Source organism: Perognathus longimembris, chromosome 4 (genome assembly GCF_023159225.1).
Source record: "Perognathus longimembris pacificus isolate PPM17 chromosome 4, ASM2315922v1, whole genome shotgun sequence".
NCBI lineage: Eukaryota > Metazoa > Chordata > Mammalia > Rodentia > Heteromyidae > Perognathus > Perognathus longimembris.
This window is the reverse complement of record NC_063164.1, coordinates 39,021,301-39,048,641: the sequence shown is the minus strand read 5'-3', so window position 1 is coordinate 39,048,641 and position 27,341 is coordinate 39,021,301. Positions and strand designations below refer to the sequence as shown.

At 35.7% G+C, this 27,341-nt stretch overlaps 1 protein-coding gene across 7 annotated transcripts in view; it reads left to right on the top strand.

The window, feature by feature from the left end:
- Gulp1 (GULP PTB domain containing engulfment adaptor 1) overlaps nt 1–27,341 on the top strand; it is a 216,083-nt gene that overhangs the window by 24,166 nt on the left and 164,576 nt on the right. Inside the window, exon 1 of one of the 7 annotated variants that reach the window (XM_048345111.1) lies at nt 20,493–20,539. The exons of the other annotated variants lie outside the window; for them this stretch is intronic. The gene's annotated coding sequence lies outside the window, so the exon portion shown is untranslated. Of the gene's footprint in view, nt 1–20,492; nt 20,540–27,341 lie in introns of those variants that run through there. 7 annotated transcript variants of the gene reach the window in all.

Genomic DNA, 27,341 nt, shown 5'->3' with positions numbered 1-27,341 from the left:
TATATCCCCAGCCCCCAAAATGGTTTTTAACTGAAGTGTTTATTGAGTAATACACAACATGTGAATATAACTTTTACAGATTTTAATATTTTTACTCAAACTTTTTAAAAACTTAGATATATATCAGATACACATAGATACATATACATAGATACACACAGATACTTATAGATGGATGGATGGATGGATAGATAGATAAGTAGATATGGTGGATACATCATCTTAGTCTTTGCTTTTCCCTCCAATCCTGGGCTTGAAATCAGAGTCTGGGCACTGTCTCTGAGCTTCGTTGCTCAAGGCTAGCATTCTACCCCTTTAGCCACAACTCCATTTCCTCCTTTTTTTTTTTTTGTAGTTATTTGGAGATAAACTCCCAGACTTTCCTACCCAGTCTGGCTTTGAAATATGATCCTCAAATATCAGCCTCTTGAGCAGGGATGATTACAGGAGACCATCATATATTTGGGTTTGGGTAGCAGTAAATACAAAAAAATTACAAAGTTAAAAGATTCCACTGGAATCACTTAAAAATCATATAATGTATCATTTACCACACAATACAGGGATATATTTATGCATTCTAAAACTTAACCTTTGATTCAGAGAATCTTAAATATGCTAAGTAGGAATCTTCCAGAACATGATAATGATTGAACTTTATTATTTTGAAATTTTATACATAGTGATCTTTAGCCAGTGTTACTCATTATAGACCACTTCAAGATCATAACTGTGAATAAAAATAATGTCTTAGAACTGGTTAGGGAGCAGATTGGTATCAGCTCTTGGGTGGAATTGAGAAGCAAGTAACAATGGAACCTCTTATTTTGTTCTCGCCTATGGCATAAACTTTCCCACTGGCTTTTTTTAGAGTAAAGCAGAGTTGGAGCTGATTCCAGCTTAATTCTAGATCTCCTCAGGAATGCCATTAAAAACTATTTGTAACAAGTGGCTGGATATAATAGTCATGTGGTTTGTGATAATCCAAATTTGAAGCTTTTCTTTTAGTAGGTATTTCTGTCACTATTTCTCAATTTCTAGTAACAGGGCAGTTCTTTGTTATTTCAGCTGTGTCTTGGAGGTTGATTTTGGAAATATATATCAACTAAAGTTTCATATGCCACTCTCATTTAGCTCTTTGTAGTGAAGGTTGGATTTATTTAAAATTGTAGGCTATGTGGCTGAGAGGTCTATTAGAGCCAGCCAGTTTCTATCCCTACTACTTCTTTGACCCCAATTTTGGTCTTCAGTACCTCTTGCCTGGTTGTTTGGATTTCTTATCTTTTCTCTAAGTTCTTGTTATTTTCTTACTTTCATTTATTGCAGCTCTGATCATATTTTATCCTGGTTAAAAGCCTCAAGAATACTACCTCCTTTTGTCAAGATTTCTTTATCTCTACTCCACTTCGTCTATCACCCATCCCGTCTTTATATGTTCTCATTACTCACATAGTTTACATAAATGGCAAAATCCTATCTTTGGGTAAATTTTACATTCGTTTTTGCTTTCCTTTCTTGTCTTTCATTGACTTTTCAAAAAAAAAAAAACCAAAACAAAACACAAAACAAGTGTAAAGCCTTTTGTCAATCAAAAGTGACCCTTCTCTCCAGGCTCAGCTCAACCCTCGCTCCTCACCTTGAAATGCTTGGATTTTCTTGAACGCTCCACAAGCAGACAGACTTTCCATTTTCTTTCTGAATTGCCATTATGTTTCTTCACATTTTATTTATATTTATGGCCAGATTGCAATCTCAGGATACAGAAGAGTCTTGGGTTATTGTCAGTCATATCTGGTGTCTGATTTATTCCTTCCAATTGCCCTGAGCAGGGACTGTGTAGTGGTATGAATTGTATTATAGTGTAGGGATTCTGTTCCAGGCACACAAAATTGTAGTTCGCAATAACTGTTTGAAAAATAAATAATTGCTTATTTATGAAGGGGTGTTATCTTAATATTTATTTAACCAATATCCTGAAGAATGTAGATGTTTTTGTCACCCACAGAGAAATAATTTCCTTCTCAAAAAATGCAGTTAAGAAGTTGGTGTGAGGGAATCGATGAAATTGATAACTGAATATTACATGTATGTGCAAATATGCAGAAACATATCTGAGACATTGGTTATAATAATATAATCTTTACATTTGTGCCTCAGATGAACTATTATGGCAATTTGATATTTGATTTCATATGCCAATATGAGCTCATTTTTAATCTAATGACATGTGAGTATGATAATGCTACATAAAACCATTTCATACTGAAACTTTGATGTATTTTCCAAATAGGAGATAGACATCTCCTTCAATTAGTCACTTCTACCTATACACAGTAGAATTGTCATAAGCTCTTAGTGTCAGTCCTCTCTACCTAGAATTCCAAGGCTTTTCACTAATTGTAAGACCTCAGCCATTGTAGAAATAGGAATCACTTAGGAGCAGGTGACCCTGTGTACTGCTGGCCACAGTCTTTCTTACATTATCCCTAAACATGGGATGTTGGGATTCTAGGCAAATATCCCAATAACAAACACAGAGGACAACTTGGCACTGGAAAGATCTATGTTCTTCAGACCACTTTGAGCAAGCACATTAGTGAGGCTGCTTATGAGTTGACTTGTGGGAGTTTGTTTTTAATTTTTTATTATTAGAATATATGTTTTATTGGGGAGGTTTATTGTGACATTTTCATACATATCTATAATAGTTCCAAATCAACCTGACTTTCTTGATGTAGGTACAGGAAAAGTAGACGTAGAAACATATGATTCATTGCCATCAATGGCTGTCCTGTTGGATTGCTATCCTGGATCCTAGGAGAATCCTGTGTGATGGTTCATAGACCATGGAGAACATTTGGTTTTATATCTTAACATTCCTGAGTCAGTTCTGTGGGAAGGTCTGAGTAAGGACTCTGACATATTTTACAATTGGGCACATTGATATAGAGAGCATAATTGGCCTGCCACAGCAACAACTTTAACAAGTAATGACTAAAAAAGTGAAGAAGCTGCCTCCCTGGGGACATAGTGCTCTGAAAATCAGAGATCTCTAGTTCCTGCCATGGGACAGTGATCTAGTAACTTCTTTCATTCTCATTTTCAAACATCTTGCCCCCAAATTTCTCTGTGAAGAAAGCTATGACCTCTGAAGTAGGTGAGCCAAGTAAAAGAATCAGATCCAAAATCCAGACATCAATTCCTGATCTAACATACTTGTAATTAAATCAAAGGAAACCTCTTTGCAAGGCTAGGATGAGTTCCGATTGGGGCCACAGTTCTTAGTACTTCACACTGTCAGCTGCTCATGCTTTATGCTCATGCTGATGCATGGTGCATGGTGAGTGACCTCAGTCTGCCTAGCTCTTCAACTGACGTAGAATGCAGCACACTGCAAACCAAATATCTCAGGATGGCTCTGCCAAGAATTGCTTTCCTTCAACTGAGCAATGCTGGATAGCCAGCATTAATTCATTCGTGTCTATCTAGACTGATGTTTTCCTGGCTAATGCATCCCTTGGTTCAATAAACTTGGGATGATAGCTTTACCATGATTTAATAAGTCTTTGTGAGACATCCATGGGAATCTTATAGACTGTGTATACAACAAGAAAGAGTTAAAGACTAGAGGAATTTCCAGATAGCCAGAAGCAAGCAGAGCACAAATAATACACCTGGCACAAAGTATACTTAGTGTGCTCCACATGCTATTTCAGAACAGTCACCAGCAATCAAGCAATTCCCCATTCTTTAGTGAATTGTGTCATTGTGTAAGGCTGATCAGACTCTTATAAGAGCCTACTATCCCAAGTTCTTTGATTGCTTTACAATAGATGAAAAGGAAGAAAATAGCCACAATTGGAGACCTAAGTTTGCCAGCAATTAAATATGCCCTAGAAGAGTGGTCCAGTTTGAGATACCAGTACTCACTCATTTGATACATGTAATACCAACATAAATGATTAGGAAAATCAATAGCCCTTTCTTGAAGACTATACTTCCTTACTTCCATTAGGCATCTTGTGCAATGGATCTTCTTCAGAAGCTTTGTTCAAGATGGTCAGTAGGGGCAGTTGGTGGTACAAGATGATAGCACCATTACTAGGTACTGGTGTTAGGCTGTTTGAAAAATTCTATCACAGAAGAGAATGGGAAGTGAATTTACACCAGAGTTATTTCAATTTGCTTGCAGAAAATTTTCTGGGAGCTATTTTCACAAAGAATCTTCTTTTCTTCCTTTGTCTGTTCTTTTATCTGATCTCCTAGCCAGCAATAATCAGAGAGATCTGAGTTTCTTCAGATTATACTAACTAATATTCTCTGTGTGAAAGAAGATAAGGCATCCAAATTTTCTAGACTTGTATGAAGCCATGGCAGCACTTGGTAGACTGCCTAGAGACTGCTATACAATTCCAGACTATGTTTCAGATTGGTGTCTATGACAACAATGGAACTAGTACAAGAAGAACAAAAATAATTTAGCTATTCTTCCTTTATGTCTTATTCAATCTCCTATCATGTCTGGCCAACTAGAGTTTAGTTCAAGTTTCTTTGTTGATTCAGTCAGATATTCATATTTATTCATCAGGCTCAAAGTAAAATTTTTATCAATGAAACAGTAGTTATCATTGACTAACTTTTGTAAGTTTTGAGTTCTTTTTTTCCCTTTATTGTCAAAGTGAAGTACAGAGATAAATATAATAGCAATTATTAAAGCAATGCTTCTGATTTTTAGGAGGATGAATACTTAGAGATCTTACTTGTAATACATATTGCTTTATGATTAGGTGTTTTTTTCCAATTTCATTTTCATGATTTTTTATTTGGAAATAACTTTAGTCTTACTACTATACATTTCCAAAAACAGTAGAAAGAACATGCCTTATGAATTTCAATCTGTTGTTAAGATTTTCATTTAACTTTTTTACCCCTCTCTCAATGTGTTTATGTATGTTTTAGAACATGTTTAGCCATGGGAGAGAGTGAAGGAAGTGGTGACATTGTCCAAAAAGAAATGTGCTCTTTTACCTGGTTTAGGTAACTATAACCCTCTGTATATCAGAAGATCACAATAGTTCAATAGCTATGTCCATATGAACACCTTTATAATAATAATTTTTAAAGGTGAAAAATGTATGCTATATTTGCATATATACACATACTTGCCTTTTTCGTACACACAGATTACATTTTTTCCCTGATTAGGCTTTCTTATCTGCTCTTTTTTAGGCATTTACATTCATGGATTTTGATTGGGATGGTGATAATAATATAAAAAGCTTATTTTTCCATCACTAATAATTATTATCTTAGCCACTATGAGAATTCGTAGGCTTTTGAAGTCAATATATCCTAAAGCTTCTTTTGGCTCTTTGTTCTCCCTTTGCAATATTTTGACTAAAGGGCAGGAAATAAAGAGAAGGAAGGTATCTGGGGAGACTCACAGTAACTCTTCATAGACAATGTTTATTGGGAGGGAACCACACTTGGCACTTGAACACCAGTTTTATGTCAAAGATAGATTTTTTTTTTTTTACTTTGAAAATTATGTACCGCATGCAGCTCAGTATAGAAGATGTTTTTCACATTTTCCTTGTCCTAGCTTCTTGATTTCTTCTTGTTTTCACTCTTTTTTTTTGGTGAATCATTATTCTTGTATGTGTTGTTCCAGATGACAGAACAAAGTAATTCCCATAAAATTTCTATGTTCTTAAAAAACTGGTCCAGAAGGATTGTGTTTATTACTTTCTTTGCAGTTTCCTATGTACTAGAGTGGGCTTTTAACACATGCTGACTGAATTAAATGATGATGCATCCTGCTAAGCAGCTCTGCTTCATTTTGGTTAGCGTATTCCTTCAGTTTGTAGAATCAGCAAGGCAGTGTCCTAGCTGACCTGAAGAAATATTTGAGGCTTTCCATACTTTTGATATATGACTCAAATACAGATCTAATATTCTATGAAATGTACAATCTGAGCTTTAAGTATTTAATCCTATTCTAGTAATATGGATATTTTATTACATAATATGTCCGCCAAATAAAGGCTCGACATTTCACCTACATTATCTTCAATTTTTATCAAAATCCTATAAAAATGATTACAATTATCTTTGCTTTACAGATGAAGAAAATGATGCTTAGAAGATTAAAATAATTTGTTTTCTGGATAATAAAGTCTTTTCCTTCTTGGGTCTGTGTCATTTTGTCAGCTGAGGCTTTATTCATTATGAATCTATGGTGTACATTGGTTATATTTAATACTTTTAGGAATATGAATGGAGTGAACAATTGATATTGTTGTATTTTTTCCCCTTATATAGCGCCAAGCTCAGTCATTGCAAAAAAAATTCCAGGTGTTAATGACCTTCTGGAAAAAGGTCCTGTCATTGGCTTTAGCTTCCAAAGCAGTCCTTTAAGTTATTAGGGCTGACACCAAGTTTCATGCTGATAACTCTGTTCCTAGAAGCACAGCAACAGATGGTAGCCTTTGTGTGGACTCAGCACAGTTCTCCTGGCCTGCACTGCCGACTCAGCAGAATCTAGCAGGTCAACAGTTTGCCTGCACAAGGCATTAGTCTGCAGTGGGGAGATTTATCTGAAAAACCCCACAGAAAACAGAACAAATCAAGAGTCTTGTTAAAATGGTTGAAGGCTCTAACAGAACTCTCTTCTTTGTATGGTGTTTTGTGTCGGATTTAAAAGCCATATGGTCAGGAAGCTATTTTGCGGAAGGGCCAGTTAACAACTAACTAACTAGTGTCAGATTCCAGATAAAGCCTGTGTTTACATTTTGCATTGAGAACATTTTTATCAGAGGGACCTGTGCTTTGCAAGTGTTCCTTCTGAGAACAAGATGCCTAAGTGTTCTGAGCAAGAAACTGATGAGTGCCCTGGAGACCTATAGAGAGATGAAATTTCCTTGGCAACAAAGAGGGCTTTGTTTCACAGAATTTTCCCTCATTTTGGACAGGATTATTTGAATCCAGTAATAGATGTTGTAAGGTGTACTATGTTTGTGCCAGTAGGTTGAGAATCATATCTTGGAGACATGTGGCAACAACTTCTTTGGAGAGGAAGAGTGGTGTCTTTATTTTTCTGACATTTCTTATATATTTCATTGTGTAAGGAAGCTGCATCATCTTGTAGGCCTGAGATTTCCATAACTCATTGTGAATTTAGTATACCATAAGCTTCAAGACCTCTTCTATTAACAGGCTGTGTCCAAGAACTTGTACCTCGTTCAATAATCATGTAAGTTTATAGTTAGGATGCTATAAGCATAATCAGGTGATGACTGTGCTCTTTTTTGGCTCACTCTCTAGTGTACAGAAATAGCATGTGAGTGGCAATGGGGAATTTTGGAATCGGTCTGTTGGCATGCTCACTTGGGAGCATATTCATTTGAGGTTTGTTGCGATAAATTAGTGTGCTCCATATGAACAACATATTTTAGGATTCAAAATGAGAGACTGTTGACAATATACGTGTTTAGAGTTTGTTCAGTGTATCATGATCATACTCTCCTTGTAAAGAAATATATCCCAAGAATCTTCCTAATCCTACTCCTTCCTTATAAACAGAGTAATGACTAAAATTGGTTTAAGTGACATGCAGGCATCTGGGAGAACCTGGCACCAGTAGCAGGTGTATAAACAGGAAGCAAGGTGTTACCATCTGTGATACAGGAAGATTGTAGTATCTCTTTAGTCCCTTCCATGGAAGATTTTATAAAATAAGACTTGAGTCATGAAAATATGAAATGTAAAATACTTGGGCCAATCAAAAGTGAATGAGTCAAATGAAAACAAAACAGCAAAAACTAATGTAGAGAAGCATATATAGTAATTATCTGAACATGCACGTATTTTTCCTGGATTTGGTGGTATTTGTGATAATTATTAGTAGAATGGTGAGATTTCTTTCCCTTCCCTCCTTCCTCTCTCATCCTTTCTCCCTCCCTCTTCTCTCCTCTCCCCCTTCCCTTGTTTTCTCTTAGTTTTCTTTTTCTTTCATTTGCTGGATTTTTACATGCTAAGAATTTCTCTACTACTGAGCTATACTTCTAGTCTTGAAATTTATTGTCTTATGTCTCATGTTGTTGTTGTTGCTATTTATGTGTGTGTGTGTGTGTGTGTGTGTATGTGTATGTATGTGACAGGAATTATGTAGCTTCAGTTTGCCTCAAACTCATGACCCAACTCCCTCAGCTTTCCAGGCATGCAGGGATTAAGTATATTTAAAAATTAACAGTATATAGGTCCACCCTCTCTTGGAGGCATATGTGATGGGGTCTCAGTAGCCAATGAATTCAAAGCTCACTTTTAGGGATTGTATTTGTAAATTCGTGTTTGTTATTCCTAGGGCTTGAACTCTAGCCTAAATCCTGTCACTGAACTTCCACCCCACCTTCCCCATCCTTCCCAGGCTAGTGCTCTATCACTTGAGCCACAGCTCCACTTCTGGCTTTATGGTAATTTATTGGAGATAAAGAGTCTCATGGACTTTCCTATCTAGGGTTTTGAATCATGATCTTCAGATCTCAGCCTCCTGAGTAGCTAGGATTTTAGATGTGAGCCATTGATGCCCAGCTTATAATTCTTAAATAGGAAAGCAATCCTAACAACAAATGTGATTTCCTCCAGAAGAAAATGTATGTAATTGGATAAAAATACATGACAAGATTACTACTAGATTGTGTAAAATTGTTTCTGGTGTTAGTATTGACATAAATTAAAAAAAAAAAAAAAGCCCAAATCTTGCTCAAGGCTAATGTTCTACCACTTGAGTCACAGTGGCACTTCTGGCTTTTTCTGAGTAGTTTATTAGAATTGAGAGAAGAAGAAGAAGAAAAAAGCCCAAATCTTCTCTCCATTATGTTTATTGCCATGGTCTCTTTCAGGAAAATAGAGACAGAGACCATGAGCAAAGGAGACTTTTTTTTTTTTTTGACCTGTGCATGAAAATGAAAGATGTTTCTGCGGATAATTTGGATAATTCTAGAGGTTTCTTCTGTATCTCCTAGCAAGGTTACCCAATTGAGATTTTGTCTTTTCTACTGGAGTGGTCTGAAAGGTACTCATAGTATCAGAGAACATATTACTTGCTAATAGATACTTACCAAAATGATTCCCTTATTTTAGACAATATTCCCTTGTCTTTTGGAATACATGTACTTTTTATTTCATGTTTCCTTTCCTTTCCTTTCTTTCTTTCCTTTCCTTTCCTTTCCTTTCCTTTCCTTTCCTTTCCTTTCCTTTCCTTTCCTTTCCTTTCCTTTCCTTTCCTTTCCTTCTCTTCTCTTCTCTCTCTCTCTCTCTCTCTCTCTCTCTCTCTCTCTCTCTCTCTCTCTCTCTCTCTCTCTCTCTCTCTCTCTCTCTCTCTGTATGTGCCACACCTTGGGTATGAACTCAGCACTTGTACACTGTCCCTGAGCCTCTTTGCTTGAGGCTAGCACTCTACCATTTGAGCCACAGCTCCACTCCCACCTTTTTTGATACTTGATTGGAATGAGTCTCATGGGCTGTTCTGCCTGGCTGGCTTCAAAGTGCAGTCCTTAGATCTCAGCCTTCTAAGTTGCTAGGATTACAGGTATGAGCCAGTGTTACCCAGTTTTGCACTTGTTAAAAAAATCAGAAACATCAGATTGTATATCATGGATCAAGTCATAAGTCATCTGTGTATCTATAATCAGAAGACTTCTCTTAGGAGATACAATAACAGATCCGGTGTAAGGACCACAATCAATGGAAAACCATCATTGCATCCATACTGACTCGTTCAACAGATGCTACTTGAATACCTGTTATATATTATAGCCCGTGTCAGGTGTATTAGGTGCACCATTCACAAGAAATAGAAATCCATGCCTTCAGTGCTCTAACCTCCTACTAGTTGAAGCAGATAAATAAGCAAGTATATGTGTGGTGGTTAGGTCAATTCAGTAAACCTATGAGATCAATATTAACGAGATGAGTTGTAATATTTTATGGAAAGTAAAGAACATATACATTCTACATAAAAGAACTACCTGATAATGTGCCTATCCATTAAAATACTGACATCTATACAAGCTCATAGGTCTACATATGAAATGTTCATAACATAGAGACTATGTTTGAAAACATATTTTCAGAAGACATTTTTTTATTGAAATGTCACACTGAGTTTAATCACTGATTTTCCTCCCAAATAGAGAGCTAAATTCTGACTCCAAGAAGAGAGCATAAGGTACATTATTACAGCTATCCTTGAAATGTCAACCTACTTTTTTCTTTTTTTTTCAGTCTTGGCACTTGAAATCTGGGCCTGGACATTGACCCTGAGATTTTCTGTGCTCAAGACTAGCACTCTACCATTTGAGCCATGGTACCACTTCCAGCTTTTCCTGTTCATGTGGTGCCGGGGTAATCAAACCCAGAGCTTCATGCATGCTAGGGAAGCATTCTACCACTAAGCCACGTTCCCAGCTCTGTCAATCTACTTTTAACATGCAATTATTTTAAGCCATTTTGTTTACAGTATAGCATATTTATGTCTATATGCTTTCCAACCTGGGGGCCTCCTGTGATTTCTCCTAATATTTGAGGATTTTGAATTAAAGGCTATCTTCCAGTATTAAATAAATCTTTATTCCTAATTCTAGTAGAATATGTGTCAGAATATTTCTAGAATAGTTATTTTGTCACTACTTACCCAAGGTAATTTATAATGCTATCTCTGGGTTTCATTATCTATGACAACACAAAACTAAATGAGATTTTTGGTATTTACATAGTTCATGGGTATTCTCTACCCAAGCCCAGGCTGGCCACAAAGAATCAGGAATGCTAGCACCTGGGAGATTCCTGGGTCCTTCAGTCTGATCCAACTGAGTTTTAGCTTTTATTTGGTGCTTCTAAATGTTACAAGAAAACCATTTTGAGCCACAGGATAACTAATTAAAAACGCTCATAACAGTTCTTCACTAATCTTTCCTAGACAAAAAAGACAGTTGATTTGCTGCAAGGCTTTTGTCAGGTTTAAGAGTTGCTATACCAGCAAATGATGTACAAAACAAAACAAAATAAAAACCTTCATCAGTTTGATGGCTATTTTCCCAGGTAACTCTTCTTTTGCATCTTTAAAGTATAATTTACTTTGAGAATTGTCCAATTATAGGGTCTTAGGACCTTAAAGATGATTCAGACTTTAGATATCATTTCCTATTACCTCCTTGCTGATGCAGAATGGCTGGTACATCCCTTAGACCAGTTATTTCTGTGAGAAAAACAACAACAACAACAACAACAACAACAACAACAACTGTCTTTTCTATCCACATGAGTTGCTTAAAAGTTCCTGCTTTGGCTTGGTGGCTTGGTTCTTGTTAAGGAAAAGAGGAATTGTTTTGGCTTTAGGAAGGGTTTTTGAAATGCACAGTTTTGTCTTAAACTGGTTTCCGTTCAAGATGAAATTAAGACATACCTCAGATTATTCGAGAGGGCTCTAGATTGTTATTGTGATTATTTGTATTTTAATTTCTTCTTTTTTTTTTTCTTTGCCAGTCCTGGAGCTTGGATTCAGGGCCTGAGCAATGACACTTGGCTTCTTTTTTGCTCAAGGCTAGCACTCTTCCCCTTGAGCCACAGCACCACTTCCGGCTTTTTCTGTTTATGTGATGCTAGGGAATCGAACCCAGGGCTTCATACATGCTAGGCAAGCACTCTACTGCTAAGCCACATTCCCAGCTCTGTACTGTTAATTTCATTTCAAACTCACCTCATGTAAACACATTTTACCCTGTTCAACCTAGCTAATCACAAGCATATTGTGAATCTGAGCACAACCAATCTGAGCAAAGGGACAGGGACCTGTTGTCTTAGGGATCAGTAGGTGAGCAGACTGCTGCTCTTTGTGCTTGCTTGCCAGATTTTAGGCTGATGGCACGCCTTTCTGCAGAAGTAAAATTTGCCTGATTACAATGGCTCTTGGAGAGCATATTTACTAGCAAAGTAACTCAATTTGAAATAGTTCAGGTGCTTTCTTTTGTGCAGTTAGAAAATGTTTGAAACCTCCATTTTTTTGGACATTTTACCATGGTTTGTAGAGTGTGGTTAGTGGCTATATGTGTGTGCTACATATAAGAGTCACTTGGAGGGTTATGATGACTCTCCCAGGATATGTTATCCTAAGATTGTTTTAATAGGTAAGAGAAATTGACAAGCCAATTATATTTTAACAAATATTTCTTGTGATTATGAATGTGGATTGCTAGTTCTTACCACAGAATATGGTGGCATGAAAATTTCAATTACAAAATAGTTCCTATAATATGATTGTACTTTAAGAATGCCTCAATCTTGGAGTATTTTATAGACCATTTAAAGAATTCAAGAATTAAGTAAATGATTTTATCAGGTTTATATTGTAGCAGCACTGTGGCAGATATATTGGATTGAGTGTCTGGAGATAGAAAGGTAGAGCATAAACTATGCTGATATTCTGAAATGTAAAAGGCAAAATGTTTTTAAGGTGCTATAAGTAGTACTTTAGCTGTCCAAGAAGGTGACTATATAAAGTTACATAGAGGTTCATTGGTTTAGATCAAGTCAGGGTAATTTTTATTTGTTTTGTATTTTCCTTACTCAAAGGGGGTAGTTATTATGTTGGTTATTAACTTTAGATTAAAGAAAGTAAAACGTCTTTATTTTTCAGTCTCTGTCAAATAGGAACTTACTGTCATATTCCCTAGAGTTGTATGGAAAGAAAGAGTTGTATGTTAGAAGAAACATAAGGCATGCCATTTTGCAACTACAAATGGCCTGTTATTTGAGTTGTAATGATAGTCAACCACTGTTCCAATTTTGTTAGGAGCTTTGTCCTTCACACCTATGAGCAGCAGTTTGAAGCCAGATGACTTTCCAATCTCTCTTTAAGAGCAGCTGCATTTCAGATGTGATCACTCATTGTTCTGCAATAAGCAGCTTAGACCCAAGTAGCCACACTTTGGGCTGTCCCCATACAAAGCTCTTTCTGTCCAACACAGGCAAGGACTCCCTTGCCCCAGGCTCAGCTGCAGGATCTGCTGAATTAATCAAAGGATGCTTAGTCACATTCCCTAAAGACTTGGGAGTTTCTTTCATGACTCCACCCTACCACAGAACTCTCTGCCCTTGTGAAAAATCTTCTTGACAGCTGGGAGTCTGAGAGAAGTCTAACCCTGGGGAAACAAGCTTAGGGAGAGTGTGTTGAAAAACTTCTTGAAGAGATATGTGAATTCCCTTGTCACTTTTTTTTCCTGTCAGAATTGATTATAAAAACTGAATTAGCAATTTACATTTTAAGCACCCTAGAATATAATCCATTCAATTATTGCTTTATTTTCACTCTTTCATTCATCCTAATAGCACTTATACTTGTTTGCTTGTGCAGAAGAGGAAATGGAAGAATTGGTTGGTTATGGGTGTCCAATGACTTCTACTGGCTGCACTTTTGAATTACCTGAAAAGCTTTGCTGAAATACAAATGCTAAGGTCTCTTGCAGATGCATTGTATTAGAAACCCTGGGGGTGGAGGTCATGCACTGAAATTTAAGAAAAAGCAAAGAAAATAATTTCATGTGGTTCTGATTTGTAGCTGCCCGACACTCGTATCTCATCAAAACCAGGGACCTTGGCTCTGTAACATTTTACTAGTAGGAGCTTGTTAGGATTCTGCCATATCAAGGCATTCCCTAGTATACTGTGTTGGAGTCTGAATTTTTAGAAGATTCTCCGGGGAACTATTTGTATTGTTTTTGTAATTTTCCTGTTATTCTAAAGCTCTTCTAAATTTAAAAATGTTTAAGGGGAGGGGCGCAAGATGATCTTTGGGATACAAAGATCAAAATCTTCTCTTTAGAAGAAGCTTAGTCTAGCAAGAAGGAAACTTATTAAAAGGCAATTTGCTAAGAGCTATAATAGAAGCAATGTAGAAAGTGCTGTCAGTTTATAGGAGGAAATGAAAAATGCTGCTTGGAGGAATTAGGAAAAAAAATGACCAAAGGCATTCGAGGCACAAAGGCACAGGGGACAATTCAGTTAGGAAGAAGTTGCTAATATCAAAAGAATTTAATGAAGGGTAAGTCTGAGCTTTGGTGAAAATATAAAGTCTAATGCACCTATACATATATGTATGTATAAGATATGAACATTTTGGATCCCAAAAAGGATTAGTGCCAGGCTAGAAAGCTCATATAATAATTAATGAAAGATTTGTTTTGGGAAAACAGGGTGAGAGATTATTTTCAGTGTTAGAAGTGAAGGAGTGAGTTAGAGACAGCCCCCCCCACCTCTGCCCCATTTTTTTTTCTAAATTATCCCTGTTTTAGGGCTGTGATTTCTTATTCTTTGTTAATCTTTCAGATTCTTAGAGATTCTGTGCTTAAATTCTTTGTAGCTGTTTTCTCTGCATGTATAAGGAATTTCTGGGCATTCTGACCCTTTGTGCTGCTGCTTAACAACTCCTCATACATCAGGGAGGAGTCTGCTCAGAAGCAAATACTTTTAACAAAAAACTTGGTAAGATTATATATAGTTTGGGTTCCATACCATTCTGACTTGTTATAGCATCTTGTATGTGTCACATTGTTGCTAATTTTATTTTTGTCTGTTTCTTACAAGAAGAAAGAATCTAACAAATGATTTTCAATGTCTCTTGTGCTTCTGAACTCAGAAAAAATCTTTGAAATAAATAATATATTTTTGATCTTACATCATAGTGACAAGATAAACTTTGGAGACTGAAATTTCCTTACCATTAATATCTAGGAAGAGATTTATAGGCTCCAACTTGTGCGTAACATTTGTCTTTCACAGAACAGATTCCCACTAAATTTTATCTATGTGAAATTAGGGACATTTTTACAAAGAAGAATGCTCTGATTTAAATTAATTTAAAGATATGTATCCCTTAGAGAATATGAACTCAGACATGGATATTGTCAATCATAAATTAATAAAATTTTATACCTTCTAATTATGAAGCACTTGTGTATATCAGGTTATTAAAAGTTCCTTTGCATGTGTGGTCATATAAAATTATTTGGGAACTCTTGAGGCAAACATGAGACTTAAGGTCACATATTTGTATTCAGAAATGTATAGTTATGGAGCTTGTATTTTTCCAGTTAGTATTCTTTCTACTTTTCTATGGGGCTCCCTTTTCCATAAGAAGCAGGCTATCTAATGCACAGGAAACAAAGGCAAAGCTAGACAAATTAGAAAAACCACAAAATAAAAAGCTTCCATATTGGAAGTAGACATTTCTCAAAAGATATATATATATATGAAAAAAATATCAGGACTAGTAATAATCATGGAAATATAAATCAAAACTACCATCCCATTCCAAGAAGAATGGCTACTACAAAAAGACAAAACAAAGCAGAGAAAGTGGGACTGGAAAGGAAGACCCATGCATGCCATGGCATAGAATGGAAGTTATTACAGCTATTAGGGAAAACAATATGGAGGTTCCTCAAAATTAAAAACAGTGTTGCCATCTGATTCAGCAAGCTCACTCTTCCAAATGTATCCAGAGGTAACAGAATTGTTACATTAAAGAAACATCTTAATGTCCATGTTCACTGTAGGCACCAATGCCTAAGAATGAGAACTACCTAAGTGACCATCTATTGATGACTAGATAAAGAACACTGATACATATACACAATAGAGCAATGAATAATGAATTAATAAATAGATGGAACTGGAGATCATTATGCTAATTGAACAAGCCAGACATAGAAAAACAAGTACTTCATGATCTCACTCATATGTACCACCTTAAAAAGATCTAGCTATAGGTTTGGACTTTTTTAAACATCAAGATCATCATGTACAAAGATACAACTTTCCCCCTTCTTCCAATCCCCTTCTCACAAGGTTATAGAAACATCCTTCACATGCCATGTGTTACCAACTCAGTTCCCCTATTCTAAGATAAAGCCTTATCAATAGGATGAACTATTTAATCATTAACCATAACTGTAAATACGTATTCATTTTGAAAGAAGTCTATTGGTGTCTACTTAGGTAGACCCTTTTAATATTGCACATAAATAGCCCTTTAAACAATCTACCATAATGCCAGAGAGAGATCCGTTTTACAATTTAAATGTTTTATAAATAGATGTGCAAAAGTAAGCTGGGAGTATGTTTATAATTATCACTAACTTCATCTATACTTAATCCAGGCTCGTCTTGAGAAAGCTGATAAAAATGTAGCTGCCCTTCTATCTTTCTTTGGTTTTGTTTTCTAGGTGTAGAAGTTCTAAATCTTCATTAGCTCCTGCCAACTGTATTTGCTGAAAGTTATGCTTATACCTATACCTGAATATGTTTCTTTTCTCTATTGGCTACCCAAATGGGTCCATAATCTTTATAAGCAATTACACCAGGAAAATCTCTTGTCCAATGTTAACGTAGATACAAATGGTGACTGAGAATTGGAATACTTACCTTATTTAAGTTAATGAAGATTACTCATTATTACAAGTGTCGATTTATCTCCTCTGATAACAGTAAATGCTTTGAAATTGGGTTATACTAATTATTGTTTTCTTTCCTTGGTGGTACTAGTGTTTAAGTTTTGGGCCTTGTGCTTGGTAGGCATACAACCACTTGAGCCATACCTCTAGCCCTCCAGTATACACTTTCAGGAATAATTTAGTTTGAGCACCAATTTAGAAGAAGATATTTGACTTAATCTATCTTTACATAAGACTTATGCATATTTACATTTTGACTGACTCCTTGGTGGGACTTAGAAAGGTTTGGGTGGCATGTTTATGATCACATGAGTGTTATTTTATGAGGAAGCTCCTTTTTGTCTTTATAGGATTAGAGACAGATTTCTTTGGATGAAAAATTTCCTTTCAGAACTTTGTCCTTTTCTTCATTTTCTTAAGACAAATTTCTAAACTGATGTCTAAACTAGATGTCTACATTTATTATATTAGGGAAATTTAAAAATTGGAGTTAAATTTTCAAAATATATTATTTCTAGATAGTAATTTATTATGTTGACCTATTTGCTTTATGTATATTTTTATTTTGTTTGTTTTTTTCTGTTTTTTCCAGTCCTGGGACTTGAACTAAGGGCCTGAGCGCTGTCCCTGGCTTCTTTTTTTGCTCAAGGCTAGCATTCTACCACTGAAGCCACAGTGCCACTTCTGGCTTTCTTCCATCTATGTGGTGCTGAGGAATTGAACCTACGGCTTCATATATGTGAGGCAAGCACTCTACCACTAGGCCATATTCCCAGCCCTCATGTATATTTTTGTACAATATAGATTTCTTTTGAAATCTATATTGTACAACCCTGTGACTTAGGCTATTCACTAACTCGCTCTGTGGTTCAGTGTCCTTATTTGTGCAGTAGAAATGAGTATCTTAATTATTTCATCAAGATATGAGTTCTTAGTGTTCCCATGTGAACTCTAGCTTAAAATATTGTTCACATGTTGAACATTAATTAAGAAGTACTTCATTAAAGCATCACTTTCTGTTGTTAACTTTAAAAGATGTAGATTGTATAATGGAATTGCATGATGGGCACTTACATATTTTTTTCATATCAGAATGATGTAAATTCATGGAGGCCAAGAGAGCGGCTTCTCTTTAGGACTTGAGTTGAGAAATGGCAGAAGAAAATTAAATATAAGTTGATGCTTGAAACTCTTTCCTGTGTTAGTATAGTGAATAGTGACCTTAGTTATATAATTTCTTATGTGATATGAGCTTTGTGATAAAGTTACTCTTTAAAACTTGAATAACTCTTTGGAGAAAGGAGAGAAAGCAAAGTTAACATGTTTGATCTAAAAAGAGGAGTCTGTAAAAATTTAATTCAAATTAATCAAAGGTAATGATTATTGCAAATTTACTTTTTTAGAAAATGCAAAGAAATATGCAAATTTAAATGTTTATTTTTAAGTTTATCACAGCTGTGAAATAGAATACCATTCTTTCTGTATATGAAAGAGGGAGAAAATTGTAGCAACAGTGATATTAAATACCTTCTCCAAGTTCATAAAGCTAAAATAATGATAAAGCTAATAATATGAATCATTTATCTCTAGGATATATTGTCTTTACTACAACATATTAATTAATTCTATTAGTTACTTCTTTCCTAGTTTTTTTTTTCTTACCTCTTTCTATATACTCCCATTATTCTGTTGTCTGGCAGAATAAACAGCATTTTTCTCATAGTAGTCTAGAAAGTCCAATTTGGAAAGTGGAAGGAAATACAAGTATATAATCAAATATTGTGTTTCCTATACCTGCCACAGGAAATATCACAAGTTTAGTGGCTGGAATCCAGAACTTCATAATCAGTACTTTGTGGGATTGCTTCCAGATGGCTCTTTCTGAATTCTCTAAGGAAAGTCTTCTCCATGATCCTTGCCTAACATTTAGTGACAATTGACAATTCTGGTTTTTGACATAACTTTTCTGCATCTGGGAAGTTTCAGTATTTATACCCCATTCCTCATCTCCACACAACGTATCCCTGTCTTTCTTTGTGCCTCATATCCTTTCTTTGTGCCTCATATCCTCTGTTCTTTTTATAAGGACAAAGTTCATTTAATTTAGAGTTTACGTAAATCTAAGTTGTTTCCATCCATAATTTTCACTTAATTCGTTACATCTGCAAGGACCTTATGTCCAGATAGAAGCACAGGTGCCAGGAGTTCAGACTGAGTCATATAATTCAGGGGCACATGAAAACATTGCCCATTGTGAACATTTATATTAAAGAAACAGGTGAAACTCTACAGTACAAATTTTGGTTTCTGACCATTTCAACTTAGACTACTTAAAGTATACTTTATGATGGAACTTTAAAAATATGTAAAATAGCACAATGCTGTGATATTTCCCAGAGATAGTAAGTTTTGTTGTAATTTGCCATTGCTGGAAGAAATTATATTCCAATTAGTATTTTTCTGTTATTCCTATAATATACAATTGCATATGCTCATTTAATTGCTCATTTCTTAAAACTTTGATACTTAAGAGACACTAAGAGACACTTAAGAGACTTAAGAGACATTTAAGAGACACTAAATGGTAAAAGAAATATAATACATATCATAACTCTCTTGAGTCCCATTCCAAGGCACTTACTGCCATGACAAATAGATAATGAACTCAAGACAGACATGTCAAAAAGCTGTGATAATATTTGATGATCATCCAAAATGAGGGGTCACTAGAAATTGTGTCCAGCATTGTACAAGTTTGGTTTCTCTGAAGAGTTTAACAGAGAAACTAATTCTAGAGAATAAAAATCTTAGATGGGGAAAACAGCATGTTAGATGACTAAGAGCTATGTGACATGAAGAAATATGGATGTCAGATTATGAAGCAACTTTTGGAAATAGGAAAGAAGGAAACCAAGGGTGATACGATTTATACGTGCTTAGCGCAACCTATAATTTTTATATAAACTTAAATATTTGTTTTTAAACAGCTTCATGGTCTGTTAGGAAAGAGATGCTAACTGAACAATAAAAGCTTAGTATAATACACTCAGACTAGAAGTCTTCTTCCCCAAAATGATTGTGAATATTGTTTATATGGTAACAGTAAAAGATATCTAAGGTAGACTGGAACTGGATGGTTAAAGGCTCACACCTGTAATCTTAGCTTCTCAGGAGGCTGACATCTGAGGATCATGGTTCAAAGTATCCCAGGCAAAAAAGTCTATCAGACTCATTTCTATTTAACTACCAAAAAAGCCAGAAGTGGAGCTGTGACTCAAGGAGTAGAGCAATAGACTTGAAAAAAATAAGCACAAGGACAGCATCCAGATCCTGAGTTCTAGCCCCAGGACACTCTCTCTCTCTCTCTCTCTCTCTCTCTCTCTCTCTCTCTCTCTCTCTCTCTCTCTCTCTCTCTCTCTCTCTCTCCTCTCTTTCTCTCCCTCCCTCTCTCCCTCTCTCCCTCTTTCTTCCTCTCTCTCATACACACACACACACACACACACACACACACACACAAATAAAAAAACAAGCAAAAAAGATGTCTAAAGTGAGTTACACAAAAGGCACATATCTACTTAAGCAATTTTATTTTAACTTCAAGCTTTATATTTATTTGTCCAATGTTTCTTGGCAATTAAGGGCTTCTTTAGAGCCTGAGTCATGACTGGAGTGCTACAAAGATTTCCTTTCCTTTCTTTTCCTTTCCTTTCTTTTCCTTTCCTTTCCTTTTCTTTCCTTTCCTTTTTCCTTCCCTTTTTCCTTTCCTTTTTCCTTTCCCTTTCCCTTTCCTTCCTTTCTTTTTTTGTCAGTTGTTGGGGCCTGAACTCAGGACCTGGGCTCTGTCCCTGAGTTCATTTGCTCAAGGCTAGGCCTCTACCACTTTGAGCCACAGAACCATTTCTTGTTGTTTTTTGGTTTTTTTTTTTTTTTTAGTATTAACTGAATATAAGTCTTATGGAGACTTTGCTTCCCAGGCTGGCTTTGAACTGTGATCATAGCTAGGATGACAGGTGTGAGCCACTGATACCTGGGTAAGATTTTCTTTTCATTTGTTTACATATAATTTCATTGTTATTAAGGTTGTTATACAGAGGGATTACCATTTCATAAGGCAGGTAGTGTGTAAATTTTTTATTGGACAATATTATTCCTTCCTTTATTTTCCCTGCCTCCAGGTTGTACGGGTCATTTTTCACATAAGTGCATGCCATGACTACATTTGTTCACCCCTCTTCCTTCCATTTCTGCACAAACAAAAAACAAAAAGAAAAACAACACCACTGTAGACAACAACAACAATAACAACAACAACCCATGTTTTCATTTCCTGGATTTTATTTTGAGAAATAGGACTTTCAATGTGTAGAGGAATTATACCTTTGGGTTCTTCCCCTAAGAGTATCCTTCTTCAGTCCCACAGTGTGTTTAAATACCTAGAGTCTTGTTGGCTGTCTTTTTAGTTTCATAACTGTGTTTTTTGCTGTGTAGAAACATTTTTATGCAATCCTATTTGTCTAGTCCCTCTCTCTCTGTGCCCCTGGGACTCCTCAAAAAGTTTGTGTTGATACCTGTGAGTTCTAGTGTTTCTTCTACTCCCTGTTACACTAATGTCAAGGTTTGAGGTCTGACCTTGAGGTCTTCCAAAGACTTTCTTAAGTGAAGAATGCTCGTTATGGTTATCCCAATGTTGACTTTTTTTAAACAGTGAGAGAGCTTAAGGATATCCTTATTGCAATCTAAGTGCAGATTTCTCTTAAATTTTAATGAATTCCACTAAACTTTTTATAAGCCAGCTTGTGCATACAAAATTTGTCAAGGGTAGTGAATTCTTGATTAAATCATGATTTGATTAAAAAGAAGAAATTAGGAATGGATACTTCATCAGAAAGCATGATCTGATTAAGTAGAACTGTGTTTTTTACACCATCTGGACTTCTAATTGTTCTTTAAAAGTGTTATAAAATGTTAACATGTGATTCAATGGAAAATGAATTCTGGAAAATTAGATTTGAACTACTTTTGAAAGACAAGATAGTGGAGGATGTTATGATAAGATGAGTGCCTATTGTATAAGGGTTGAGAAATGACTAATTCATAGTATTTGTATTACAGGTTGAGATATGAGGGGAGAGACCTCCAGGAGTGATTTCAGATTAAGAGAGAGAATTTCTGTTTTTCTGTGAGCACTAGGCCATCTAGTTGTGGTCCTGTCCTGGCTGTCCATTCTCATAAGGCTAGAATATATTTGATCAGACGCTGAACATAGATATGACATTCTTAGAAAGTTTTACACATGTATATGTGTTTATGTGTGTGTGGATGTACATATGTATGCACACACACACCTACATCTGTCTGTATATACTTATGCTTATACTCATTTTTAAAGAACATTTTCAAGCAGATGTCTTGCAGAACACTCATCTCTTGCAATATGCTTGTCTCAAAAATGTGATCATTAATTTTATTATAAAAAAAGAATTAGAATGTTATTTTCATGAATAATAATTTTTTGGCCAAAACTCTTGAGCAACCTTTATAAATATTTATTTTCTTCAAAAACTCAGAGTGTGTACTTTAAGTTCTGCCACAAATACATATTTTTGCTTCCTCGGGATGATGTTGAAACAATTGTCTCATTATTGTTTTCCTGACAGTTTGTAGAGCCGCTGTGAAGCAGATGGCCCCTCTTCTCCTGCAGTTAGGCATGACCACTTTTCCTAAGTCATTAGCATCACACCACTAGAAGCATTTTACACTGCTGGATCCTCCTGCTGTCACATAGAACATTGAAACAACTGCTTCCACAATCCTTTTTTATTTTACTGATTTTTTCCCCCTCAAGTCTCTTCATGGAATTTCACTATACCTCATCAAATTTGTTAGGTCCCACAGAAGATCATGAGCGGCAACTAAGAAAGAATGGTGTCTGAGAAGTCGAGGAACAGATTTCATAAAAGATAAAGCATCACTATTAGCAAGTAGTAAAAGAAGCTGAGGAAAATAGTGATTGAATGTGATCTAGATTCAGAAGTACTTGCGTTTTGAATGGAAATTGCTCAGGCTTCACCTGAGAAAATGCATATACTTTTAGTAATACTTTTTCAAGAAGTTTACTTGTATATTGGCAAAGGGATCTAAAAATTAAAGAGATACAAAAAAGTATGTATAAAGAAGTCAATAAAGAGGGGAAGAATTAGAATTTATAGAAAAGAGGAGAAAATTGTTGTATTTTAGTCTCTTTTCTTTCTGAAACAATATTCCTCCTCATTCTTCCAAAGGGTTATTAATAGCAATAACCCCTAACATTATTTGAATATATTGAGGGTGTCACTTTGCCTGAAGTTATATGCTGAGAAGTACGAGATCTTAAATGCTTTGGGAGATTTATAATCTAAACCCATCACACAAAATGTGAATGGGGTCATCCTGCCTTGAGCACATTCTTTAGCAGAATTTAATACGGCCTATTTTTATGAAAGCCAAGATTTAATATACCTATCTAGAATTGCCTTTTAACTTGGCACTGAAAACTGAAATAATCCCTGTCTACTAGGTGCAAGTTCTACTACTGTTGCATCAGGCCTGTATAAGATTATATGCTCCATCCCCAGTAGAGTTAAATTCACATATTATAATGGAATCATTGGCTTGAGTCCAATTGCAGAATCTCCAGGTTTACAAGACCTCCCAATGTGTCAATCCCTTCCAGTGTTTATCAGAGTAGTCACTTAGTGGCTACTAGATGCCAGTGTACACAAGTTTCTAATAAGGAATAATAGCAGTCTTTAAAAAACACAAATAAGATGACATTTCTAGTCATTTTTTGAAGCAATAGTACTAACAATCTATAGTGAGCATATGATAAGTTGCAATATGAACATTATTTTATAGGTAAGGAGTGCATTGTTCCTTTCAGTTGCTAAAGCATTACAACAGGCATTACCCCTGACTCACCTCTGGTCCATAGGCTAAAAATTGTTAGTTTGTTGTGACCGATAAGTCAAATATCTGGGCTCAGAAAAGTTAGTAAGTGCAGTTGATCTGTGGAAGATTAGTACACCAAGCAGAATATTAACAAATGTATATTTACTTATAATAATATCTTCACCCATAACCCATGTTGTAGAGATTATTATTGCCCATACTTTGTAATTGAAAAGACATTTCATGACAGGTTAGTGACCGAGGGAAGTTTTTTTTAATCAATTTTTAAATTGTAATTAATTAATTTATTTATTGTCAAAGTGATGTACAGAGGGGTTACAGATTTATATGTAAGGCATTGAGTACATTTCTTATCAAATTTGTTACCTCCTCCTTTATTTTTCTCCCACATGCCCCCTCCCCAGGACCTCACCCCCACAGTTGTACACTGGGTTTACAGCATATTGTCTTGTAAGTACTGCTTTTGCATTGGTTCTCCTTTTAAAACCCTCTGTCTCTGCATTTTGTTGTTCCCCTTCCCTTCCCTAGTTCCAGTAAATCTATATACAATACCCAGGACACCAAAATCAGTTACAGTGAAACCCTAGAGAAGAAAGATACAAGAAAAAGGCATAATTTCACATGGTACATCGAAAATAACAACAACAATGATAAACCACTTATTTCCATAACTTGTACTTCATTTCACTTAGCATCATCTTATGTGCCATGTGTACTAGCTATTGAGCTATTGTGATGTGACAGGGAATCTTGACAGGACTCCAGACATTGTATACCTCCAAGCATGATGTTACTCTTCATCTTTATCCTCCCTACCTTCCTTTTACTTCCCTACCTTGTTTCTTTTACTTTTCTTCTCCTTTTTCTTCCTCTTCCCTCCCTCCCTCCCTCCCTCCCTTCCTTCTTTCCTTTCCTTCTCCCCTTCCTGCTTTCCCTCCCTCCCTCCCCCTCTCCCCCTCCCTCCCTCCCTCCATCCCTCTCTCTCTCCTTTTGTGATCCTGGGGATTGAACTCAATGTTTCATGCCCAGATATTTTGTTTTATTTTTATATAAGGTCTTCCAAAGTTTTCCAGGGATGGCCTCAAACTCATAATCTGTTTGCCTCTGCTTCCTGAATAGCTGGGATTACAGATCTGTTCCATCATGCCTAGCTGCTACACTATCAGGGAAGTACTATTCCTTCTTCTGTGGATCTTATGACTTCTAATTAAAATAAACCATTAGGAACAGTTCCTGCATATAGTAATCTAAGCTTCAAAGAGGTCAGAAAAGCAGTGGACTAAATTCATATCTCTACACTTTTAATTCGCATATAGGATATCTCCCATAATTTTTTATTGTTTTAATTAAGGAGTTAAAATCATCTGTTAATGTGAACTTTAGAAATTATTAACCTATGCAAGGTTATATATTATTCCAATGGAAATAATCTAGATGTCATATACTGCCAAGAAAATAAAATTTAATGTAGAATTGATTTATTATGAGCCTTTTGAAAAATATATGAGGAAGGGATATCCATTGATAAACTTGTTAAGAATACTTGTTTTAATAGAAATAATTTCTTTTTTTTTTTTTTGGCCAGTCCTGGGGCTTGGACTCAGGGCCTGAGCACTGTCCCTGGCTTCTTTTTGCTCAAGGCTAGCACTCTGCCACTTGAGCCACAGCGCCACTTCTGGCCATTTTCTGTATATGTGGTGCTGGGGAATTGAACCCAGGGCCTCATGAATACGAGGCAGGCACTCTAGCCACTAGGCTATATCCCCAGCCCACTAGAAATAATTTCTATATGGTTAGATATAGCAATGTTATATAACTTTCTTTTTTTTTTTTTTGGCCAGTCCTGGGCCTTGGACTCAGGGCCTGAGCACTGTCCCTGGCTTCTTCCCGCTCAAGGCTAGCACTCTGCCACGTGAGCCACAGAGCCGCTTCTGGCCGTTTTTTCTGTATATGTGGTGCTGGGGAATCGAACCTAGGGCCTCGTGTATCCGAGGCAGGCACTCTTGCCACTAGGCTATATCCCCAGCCCCTATATAACTTTCTTTGATACTATTTTTAGATATATCTAAAAAACTAGTATAAAGACTAGTAAGGTGTGTGAATGTGTGTGTGTGTGTGTGTGTGTGTGTTTGTGTGTGTGTATGTGTGTGTGAGAGAGAGTTGGGGGAAAGGGGGAGAGTGAGAGAGTACAGGGCTTAAAATTCAGTGCCTAGGCACTGTCTATTCCCATCTTTTGACTCAAGGCTAGCGTTCTACCATTTGAACCAGAGCTCAGCTTCTGGCTTTTTGTTAGTTAACTGAAAATAAATGTCTTACGGACCTTTCTGACCAGGTTGACTTCAAACCACAATATCAACCTCTTAAGTATTTAGGATATCAGCCTCTTAAATACTTAGGATTCGAGGTCTATGGGTGCCTGGAAATAATACACTCTTAATGGTTGAAGTGACAGCCTCTAGTATCAGTAAATTATCTTGCCAAGCATGTAGCTTTTAATTGAGTAAAGAGCTTATTTTATCAACTCTCACCCTCATGGAGAACTGTAACCCAATGACTACTGGAGCACACTGCATTTTGCCTCATAATTTGAATGTAGTACATTGATGGTATCATCCAATGTTCATGTAGCTTGAACAGAGATTCATGCAAAGGCTTTTTGTCCCCTCAAAGTAGGTAAAAGTAAGAGATTTTAGTTAAGGTGTAGTATTGAATTGATTTTACATTTACAGCCAAACAAAGCAAGTGGATCAAAGCAATTAGAATGCTGAAGGGTGGCAATAAAGAATTGCAAGGTTTTATCTTAAAATATAGTTGCAAAAATAGGAAGAAATCTCAAGTACCCATCATTGAGCTTCCCAAGGCATCACATTATATGAAACCATGGTGCATATTGCATATCAGTGAGCAGTCTAAATCAACAGTTGCCTAAGCATGAACTAGTGTTACAAATATTGAAATAGTTTTTCTTTATAGATGAATATTATTGAAATATTCTGATACATAAAAAGATCAATATTAAAATATATCATAAAACATTTCTATTTTAAATTAAAAATAAATTAACCTTGAGTGCATTAACTTGATTTTTCAGTACTGGATTCAGTCATAGAAGTAATTGCCACAGAAATAATTAAATAAATAATTTTGTTGTTTCTTAAGATTCCTATATCGCAAACAATGATTCAACAAATACATCACTGTAGCACATATAACACATTGTGTATGTATTCATCATTTGGCATATTTGGCTTGCTTTCACATTTTAATCTACTTTGAAATACTGTTCTGCACATACGCATACCACTTTTTATGGATATAACCTCATGCATATAGCTTGACATAGAATTACTGGGTTACACGGTAACTATATATGTTATATCTTAAGGAATTTGTCAAAAGGCTTCCCAAAATAGTTGACCTATTTTACAATTACAATGTATAAGAGTTCTCATGTTTTTTTTTTCTTGTGTGCCAGTGATTATTAATATCTGCCTTGTTTAATTTGAGCCATCCTAATAGGTGTGAATGGAATTCCTTTATGGCTTTAATTTGTATGCCTTTAATAATAAATGATATTGAGAATCTTTTCATTGGCTGTTGGCAATTTGTACATTGTTTTTGGAGAAATGTATGTTCTGATCTCTTGTTATAATTGCATTCTTCTCTGGTCAAATGTAGCTTTGCAAATATTTCCTGACAGTCAATAGTTGTCTTCACTTTCTTGAGGCATAAATAGAAGTACATTTCTTGGAATCACAAAATATTTTAATTATACTATATATATATATATATAACTATGTATATATATATATTTGCTTTTCTTTTCAGTGTTCTATCTTAGAAAGCATTGCCTAGTCATGAATATTACTCTGTTTAATTCTAAGA